General features: G+C 45.8%; 1 non-coding gene across 1 annotated transcript; it reads right to left on the reverse strand.

Moving 5' to 3' along the window:
• Positions 1 to 4,871: 4,871 nt before the first annotated feature.
• Positions 4,872 to 4,946, reverse strand: Trnaa-cgc. The gene has a single exon. It is a non-coding gene; the product is annotated as a tRNA-Ala (tRNA).
• Positions 4,947 to 7,133: the final 2,187 nt, after the last annotated feature.

A 7,133-nucleotide genomic window follows, 5' to 3' on the forward strand; every position in this document is an offset into this window, starting at 1 on the left:
TTACTGAAAGGAGGTAGAATGCTCGTCAGTACACGGTAATAGCGGTAAAACCTACTAGCACACTCCATGTCGAGGATATTGAATGGCATATCCCAGCAGGACATTGCAAGACCGCACGCTACAGTCAGCATTTAACTGGCATGCTATTTCTCCTGATTTCTCGCCCACAGAGTCTGACTGGGTTGCAGTAGGAATGTTGCCTCCATCCAGCAACCTTCATGAACTGACACAGCATGTGTTAGGGAATTGTGAGAAATTCCTTATGATGATATTCGGAGCCTTTTGATACCAACCTGTAACAAATACGAGTGTATTTGAGCCTGCGGCAGTAATACTTCGTACTGGTTTTGACGATGGACATCAAAGTTTGATAAATGTTGGACAGATGCTTCACGGTGAAGATGCAGATTTAAGCTCTTGTTTCATTTTCTGCAGTACACGTATCACCCTCCCTTAAAATTTCACAATAAAATATTAGGACCTGGAATAGACTGGCTGGCCGCGCTACGGCGATATTTCTTGTGACTAGTCCTCGTGATCAGATTTGATTCTATATCGCTTTCTTGTAATTACTCATCGTTTGTTTTCTAAGGACTTACATTTATCCTATCAACTGTTTTCTTAGGGATTAAACGTTATCACATAATGCACTACACCGACAGAACTGATACCACATGTGACATATCTGCCTCCATTTTATACAACCCAATTTTATCATTTGTGAAATTGTATTCATTCTGAAATATAAGTGGGGTTGCGCATTTGGCATGAAATAAGAGAATCTCTGTATAGGCTAAACTACCACAAAGGCCCATGGAAAGAAAAATACAACGAGCGAAGCAGCAGGAAAAATTAAAAGTAGGAAATACTACGGCCACACACATCATCTGCAACTAAACACTCCTTAATAGCAGGAAAATGTCGCTACTGACCAATGTGTAGCAATGGGTCCTTGAAGAAACTCAAAAAGCCTTAAAAATTTCATGCCGAGTAACATGTAAGCCTCTTATCTTTTCAGGTGCATAAAGTTTGATATGTGAATGAAATGTACCAGAGCAACAAAATAGCATTATTACATTAAAAATTCATTTCAGAATTTTTATTTTGTAAAATAAGTATCCCCTTTGACCCAAAGCTGTATTGTAATTGTTATATTATTTAAAACTCGTTGAGATACAAGTGTTAAATATTGAAACTTCTCCTTTGAATGTAAAGAATGGCAGTGCTGGGAAAACTCTTACGTTATTTAATTTTCAAACAACTGAGCAAAACTTAACGTACTCAGACATCTCTCTCTTTACTTATTCTGATCATCAGTAAACTGACAATATTTTTAGCGCAACGCAATCTGACTTTCAATAATCCCTACAAAAGAATGGCCCTGACTAACATTAATCTATACCTTTCATGAATCACTTACCTCACAAAAATCTTCGTTACTCGAACTACTGCAACACAGCGAGCACCAATACTGCCAGCAAAATAAACTATTCTAACTACTGAAGGCGCTAACTAGTTATAGGTATGGTTAGCAAATGAAAGATTTTGATAGAGAACAAACAATGTACTTACCTTAATAGCGTTCAAAAGTGTGACATCCAATTAAGCAAGTTTACTTTTTCTGACGGACACACGTCCAGATCGGGCTCTCATAGTAACCTCTCAAAACTCTGGCATCCCCACATCCACCTCTGTTGGCGGCTCACCTCCAACTGCCCAACGCTACGCGCTGTTCACATCCAACTGCCCAACACTACATAAGCGAATATTCCAACAATCACTCCAACCAGCGACAGACTGCACACAGCACAGTCAGCGATTTTCATACACAGCACTAAGTGGCATTACCAACATGAAAACCTAAACAGCCTACTTACAATATCAATTACATCTTCATAAAAACAACGATGGAAAAATCACAATATTAAAAAAATAATTAACACAGGATAACGAAACTTACGGACTACATTTTTCTAGGTAACACACTGAAGTGACTGACACTACAAGATCACGCGTTAATGTAAGTGAGATATAAGCCACTGCATTTGTGAACTGCTGGTATGTTAATAACCAGTGTAACCGCCACAATTTTAAATGTAAGCATGCAGAGGTGCATGCACTGTGTTGCACAGGTGCCGGTTGTCCGTTTGTGGGATGGAGTTCCATGACTGTTACCTTTGGTCGGTCATTATAGAGACAATTAATGTTGTTTGTGGGTGACTCTGGAGTTGTGGCGGATGATGTTCCATATGTGCTCGTTTGGAACAGATCCCGTGATCGAGCAGAACAAGGCAACATGTCGACACTCTGTAGAGCATGTTGGGTTACAACAGCAGTGTGCGGGCGAGCGTTATCCTATTGGAGAACACCCCCTGGAATGCTGTCCATGAATGGCAGCGCAACGGGTCAAATCAAACGATCGTGGCACAAATTTTCGATCAGTGTGCATGAGATAACCACGAGAGCTCTCCTGCTGTCATACGAAATCACATCCCAGACCATAACCCAGACGTATGTCCAGTATGTCTAGCACACAGACAGGTTGGTTGCAGTCCTTCAACTGGCCTCTTTCTAACAAACACACGCCCATCACTGGCACCGAGGCAGCACCATATTTCATTAGAAAACATGACAAGCCTCCACCCTGCCATCCAATGAGCTCTCGCTTGACGCCACTGAAGCGAGATATGGCCATGGTTTGTGGTCATTGGAATGCAGTCTACAGGGCAATTGACTCGGCGCTGTCTTTGAAGTAACCGATTTGTAACAGTTTGTTGTGACAATGTGCTGCCAACTACCGCTCAAACTGCTGTTGCAGATGTAGTATGATTGGCCAGAGCCAAATGGCGAACACGATGGTCGTCCCTATCGCTAGTGCTATGTGGCCATCTGGAGCCCGTCTTCTTGCCACCATACATTCTCGTTACCGCCACTGCCAGCAATCATTTGCAGTGGCTACATTCCTACCAAGTCTTTGTAGGATATCGTAGAAGAAACTTCCTGCTTCTAGAAGCCCTATAACATGACCTCATTCAGACGCAGTAAGTTGTTGATAATGGCGTCTTTGCGGCCTCAAAGGCACTCTCGACTAATATCAACTCACCACGTCCAGTCCCAAAGGTAACTAACGTTCACCGTCGTTACAGCGTATATTTAAAACAAACGTAATTTGCATCCTCACAGTGGCACTACTAGCGCCAGTCTTACACGACTAGAGCGAAATTTGAATAGACATCATCTTTCAGGTGTAGAAACGCGCTTTCGTTTATGTCACACAACTCCTTCTTTGTGTTGCGATTTTTTCCCGTCAGTGTATAATTGTCCAAATGCTACTCCTTCATGGAAATATTAAACTCGCTTTCGACAAAAAAGGATATGGTTAATCAACGACAGCTTTGTAGGGAACAACTTAGAACTACTTTAAGTCGGGATTTCTTAAATATAGGACATATATTATCAACATTTGTTTCATTCAAAAATAGTCGTGCTGGAACCTCTCCCACCCACATGTTTAGGTTTAAAGCCACGTAGTAGGAAGCGTCTGGTAACGTTGGACACAGCCACCCAACAACGGAAAGAAGAGAGTTTTCTTTACGCGCTGACGATACACATTTCTGTCTTATCTTCACGCTGTATTATCTAATCGGACCACACACTCAATGTCGCTCTGACATCGCGTTACGAATATTTTCTGCTGGGTCATGTAGCTATGTTATTTAGAGATAGAAGATGCGACTTCGTGTGCTCATGCGACGCATTTGCGCACTAGAAGCGTGCACAACGGTTACAAAGCTTTTTACGGGCGAACAACTTGTGATACACAAAATGATGTGTGCGTGAAAACTGCTCCGTGGCTAAAAACTCCAAACTTAATGGGCTGGACGTGTCACACACGGATCATGCTACGAGATAAGGGAGTACAGTGCTCTTCGAATCACGTGCACATACTGCGAGCTGTGAGACACGTTGCACTGTCCTCCTGATAGAGGCCATCGTGCCGAGTAAAAACAAAGTGCATTAAGGAGTGGACAATCTCATTAAGGATAGATGCATACTTAGGTTCACCTATTGTGACTTCCCAAATCACGAGACCCAGGAAATTGCCTCCACCTTGGACCCTTTCGGCTATTGTTGCACGGTGTCTGCTTTCAGACGTTCCACGCCGTACATGTTATCTGTACGATGGAGTACAAAACGTGAAAGGCCACCTGTTTCCACTCAGGAGGGACGTCCAGTTGCGGTATTGGCCTGCAAATTGCAACCTTCATAGCCAATAACCAGCGGTCAGCGCAGATGCATGAACCAGGTACCTGCTACGGAGGTCAATACGCAGCAATGTTCGCTGAGCGATCGCTGGGGAATCACTGTTGGTAGTCCTTCAGTTCATGTGGGGGGGTCAGTTGCTCGACAGCTGCACATCTATTGGCCCGTACGCATTTCCGCAGCCGCCTTCCCCCCCCCCTCCCCCCACCCCCCTCTCCCCTATAAGGCTAACGTGCCACTGACCTTCTTCTGTGCTGGATCCACACGCATCGCCCGAACTCTTACGGGACTCGGTATGATTGTCTAACGTGAGTAATGAGTGTAATGGACAGGGGCACTACGAATGTAGTGTGTGGACATTAAGTTGGGGATGTGGGTCTTACGGGGAGCATGCAAGGGACAAATCCCTGCAGTCGCACTCTCCTCTGTTCCCTCGGTGGCTCAGATGGATAGACCGTCTACCATATAAGCAGGAGATCCCGGGTTCGAGTCCCGGTCGGGGCACACAGTTTCAGCTCTCCCTGTTGATGTATATCAACGTCTGTCGAGAGCTTAGGGTCTTGATTTAATTATCATTCCTATAAAACTTCCTGGCAGATTAAACCTGTGTGCCGGACCGAGACTCGAACTCGGGACCTTTGCCTTGCGCGGGCAAGTGCTCTACCAACTGAGCTACCCAAGCACGATTCACGCCCCGTCCTCACAGCTTTACTTCTGCCAGTACCTCGTCTCCCACCTTCCAAACTTTACAGCTCTCCTGCCAACCTTGCAGAACTAGCACTCCTGAAAGAAAGGATATAGCGGAGACATGGCTTAACCACAGCCTGGGGGATGTTTCCAGAATGAGATTTTCACTCTGCAGCGGAGTGTGCGCTAATATGAAACTCTAACCGCGAAAGGCATAGGTCCCGAGTTCGAGTCTCGGTCCGGCACACAGTTTTAATCTGCCAGGAAGTTTCATATCAGCGCACACTCCGCTGCAGAGTGAAAATCTCATTCTGGATCATTCCTATCATCTATGGCCCGTGGTGCAAGACTGTTGTCTCTGCCGTGGTTTGGTAGAGTCAATCTGCCACGCACTGTATACTTTAAACCACGGTGGCACGCAAATATTTTACAAACTTTGCTGTTTTGTAAATGTTTCCACCCTTGGCCTCAAAACCAATGATCATGCCCGTTTGGATGTCAGATAAATTCCTCCGTTTCTGCAGCACGAAAACAACTGGACTGTTTCCTGCTACCCCCTCCCCCTCCCCCTACGCGTTTTAAATACGCTCTACTGCTGGTACTGGCGCTTGCCGTTTCTGATAGTTTTTGCAAGTTGAAGTCGAACATAAGTGGAGACCATATTAATGGCACTGGAACGCGTAGGATGTAGAATGTTTTCAATGTACACTCATGCTCATAAATTAAGGACAATGCTGATACATGGTGAAACAACGCTCTGGTGGGCGGTTTGCGGGTTTATATCACCTCAGGGTATGACCACGTTTTGCATTTGGCCTGCGGTCGTCGCACGGTGGCGCTGGCAGTAGTCCACATATGCAGAGGTGTGTTGGTGCATGTCAGAGTACAGTGCAGCGAGTAAGTGTGCAGACGTTTTCAGACGTGTGTTGAAAATGGCTCAGAGAACACATATTGATGACGTTATGAGGGGTAGAATACTAGGGCGACTGGAGGTTCGTCAAACACAGCAGGTCGTAGCACGGACCCTCCATGTGCCACAAAGTGTGATATCAAGATTATGGCAACGATTCCAGCAGACAGGAAACGTGTCCAGGCACGACAGTACGGGACGTCCACAGTGTCCAACACCACAAGAAGACCGATATCTCACCATCAGTGCCCGCAGACGGCCACGGAGTACTGCACGTAGCCTTGCTCAGGACCTTACTGCAGCCACTGGAACACTTGTCTCCAGACATACAGTCTACAAACGACTGAACAGACATGGTTTATTCACCCGGAGATCTGCAAGGTGCATTCCACTGACCCCTGGTCACAAGAGAGCCCGTAAAGCCTGGTGTCAAGAACAAAGTACATGGTCATTGGAACACTTGTCCTATGTTACGTTCATGGACGAGTGTGAACAGTGATTCTCGCCGGGTTTTCATCTGGCGTGAACCAGGAACCAGATACCAACCCCTTAATGTCCTTGAAAGGGACCGGTATGGAGGTCGTGGTTTGATGGTGTGGGGTGGGATTATGATTGGTGCACGTACACCCCTGCATGTCTTTGACACAGGAAGTGTAACACGTCAGGGGTATCGGGACTTCATTTTGCGCCAGTATGCCCGTCTTTTCATGGGTGTAGTGGGCCCCACCTTCCTTCTGATGGGCGATAACGCACGGCCCCACCGAGCTTCCATCGTGGAGGAGTACCTTGAAACAGAAGATATCAGGCGAATGGAGTGGCCTACCTGTTCTCCAGACCTAAACCCCATCGAGCACGTTGCGATGCTCTTGATCGACGTATCGGTGCATGTTTTCAAACCCCTACGAGACTTCAGGAGTTCCGACAAGCACTGGTGCAAGAATGGGAGGATATATCCGAGCAGCTGCTCGACTACCTGATCCAGAGTATGACAACCCGTTGTCCGGTCTGTGTACATGTGCATGGTGATCTTATCCCATATTCATGGCGGGGAACATACACAAGAAACATTGGCGTTTTGTGGCTCATGTGTTTCGGGACAGTTCTCAGCTTATCACCAATAGCGTGGACTTTTAGATCTGTGCCATGTGGGTTCCCTATGTGCCTATGCTATTAGGGCCAGTTTTGTGTAGTGCCACGTTGTGTGGCACGACATTCTGCAATTATCCTTAATTTATGAGCATGAGTGTATATAAACGATTTATGACACAGGATC

Source organism: Schistocerca americana, chromosome 1 (genome assembly GCF_021461395.2).
Source record: "Schistocerca americana isolate TAMUIC-IGC-003095 chromosome 1, iqSchAmer2.1, whole genome shotgun sequence".
Classification (NCBI taxonomy): domain Eukaryota; kingdom Metazoa; phylum Arthropoda; class Insecta; order Orthoptera; family Acrididae; genus Schistocerca; species Schistocerca americana.